Below are 2,662 nucleotides of genomic sequence, written 5' to 3' on the forward strand. Positions count from 1 at the left end.
CAATAATGACTTCAAAGGAAAAACGCTCAAGTCTCACAGACAATGTTTTTTATCTGAAAGATGTGAACTTTTTTCAAGTCTGATCAATACCCAAATTTTCATGTTCTGCATTATTCAACTGCATATTTTAGGGTATATAATTATTATAATTTTAAAAATCTGGCAAAATGTTCTCTTCTTTTAAATAAAAAAAAAAAGTTAACGAAATCCAACTATATTCTAAAGAGCGTGAGAGTTTTTCCTATATAAGACATGTTTTGTACTAAATATGCAACGGCTCTGACACCCTTAATTACATTTAACATTAATTTTTGTTTTTTTTTTTTTATTAAGGTTGGTTCAGTAAAACACAAAGCGGTCTGTCCGCGCGGACACTGTAAAATAATACAGCCACGACAGTCCGTCCGCCGCGGATAGCGTACCCGTACTGCGTACACCATGGCAGACAGCGTTCTGTTTGACCGAGCCTTTAATGATGAATAAATAATATTATATTAAAAATTGCTTTAAAATTTTATTTTAAAATTACATAACCCCGATTCTTAATTAAATCCTTACACTGTTATTTGAGTTTTTACATGAATATAGCTACGTGTATATAATAGAAAATATGTTAATTGACTGCTGAGTACCTACAAGAAAGTGTATATTAGCTATGCAATCATTTTAAAAATATGAACAATTTTATGATCACATTATACTTGTCGTTTGTTATAAAAAAATTACATATATCAACAAAAACTGAAAATATTAATCATCCTTTTAAGTTTTAAAAATGATTTATAATATTAAATAATTTTCAATAGTACAGTTTGATTATGTGTCTGGTGAAGCTGAACCTGATCAGCTTCTGAAAATAAAAAAAATATTGCAACAAAATTAGTAATTAAATATGTTTTAATATTATTCAACACACATGCTTATACACAATCCAGATTTTAAATAGGGAAAGGGAATAATTAGTTATATATAGAATAAATGTTCAAACTTGAAGTATTTTAATATTCCGTAATATTATTATTATTATTATTATGCCGTACTTATCATAATAATATTATTACGGGCGAGGCGTCTCTATCATAGAACAATGTCTCTATACACTGTGTCAATATCAAGTTTACGTCGGCGTTTTCCGCTGATAAACAAACGCAAGGTATAGGTATTATCAGTGGCGTAATTAAGGTAGGGGATTTGGGTGTCGTATCCCCTATGACTTTATTTTTTAAACTGGCGAATCATATTTATGTTCCTACCATAGGCATGTTTACGGGAGGGGCCGGGTGGGCACTGGCCCTCTCCGGCAGACTGTGGCTCCAACAAAATCATGCCAGGATAAAAAAAAAAGTCGTGTGCACCCTGCAGTACCTATAGATTCTGATTAATTGTAATTTTTAGATCCTGAGTGAAACGATGAATGTATTGATTTTACAATGATATGTTTTTTTTTTATTTTTTTTTTGTGTCTGTCATCACCTTTTAGGACAGTAAAAGTGCTTGGATTTTCTTCAACAGTAACTTTTCGGATAGGAAAGTGGATCTAGTTGGTACTTTGGGGGAGTCAGAAGTAAAAATTTCCCAGTAGTTTTCAAAAGCTATGTAAAAAACAAAAGAAAAATTAAGGAAAAACAGGAATTTTTACGTAAAATCTGTTTTCGAGAAAATCGATTTTGGTTTTTGGTACAACTCTAAAACAAATGACAATAGGTACATACAATTTTGACTGAATGTTTAAATTAGCATTTTCTATACACCATAACATTTTAAAAATATTTTGATTTATTTTGAGCTGTTTATAGACGTTTTCAGTTTCCATTTTATTTAGTTTTTTTTCTATAAATATCAAGAAAATGTTATTTGTTAGTGAAAAAAGCTTGAAAATTTAATAGAAGGTTCCTGTCAACTCGCGATATAACGAATTTCAAGGGACCGAGAAAAAAATTCGTTATATCGAAAGTTCGTTACATCGAAATTAAATTATACCGCGATATTTTCAAGGGACCGGTAGTTTTATTCGTTATATCAAGATTTTCGTTATATCGATATTCGTTATATCGCGAGTTGACTGTATATTGTTTCAAAGGCAGATGAAAAAAATTAAAAATCCTTAGTCACAATTTTTTTTATAAGGATTTAAAGACTGAATTTTGACAAAATTTATCAAATTTAAAATTGAATAATTATTTGGTAGTTAAAAATGTATAAAATGTTCAACTTTTATATCCAAGGATTGAAAATTTAAAAGAAGATTCCACATAAGAAGTTAATTCTGTTACCAAAAAATCTAAAAAAGACAAGCTCAGTTTATTTTTATAGTCATTTTAAGCTCAAATTTGGACGAAATTACATATTAAAAAACCTGGAATAATTATTTTAGTTATTTTGTTGTGATTGTATAATATTATTCGTGAGTACTTGAAACTTCTAAAGCATACTATTATATATCTATGATAGTACCACGATTTGTTGTTGATGTATAACGCGTTATAAGTACCTAATGGATATTGTGATATGATTAATTTGGAATTTATTATAGATACCTATTAATAGTCAATTTTTTTTTAATACCTATATATAGATAAGTATATAATATATCTTATACCTAGACTGACATACCATCTCCGCTCAGAATCGTTTTTCTTATACAGTGATATTATATCATTGA

Source organism: Acyrthosiphon pisum, chromosome A1 (assembly GCF_005508785.2).
Source record: "Acyrthosiphon pisum isolate AL4f chromosome A1, pea_aphid_22Mar2018_4r6ur, whole genome shotgun sequence".
NCBI classification, from domain to species: Eukaryota; Metazoa; Arthropoda; class Insecta; order Hemiptera; family Aphididae; genus Acyrthosiphon; species Acyrthosiphon pisum.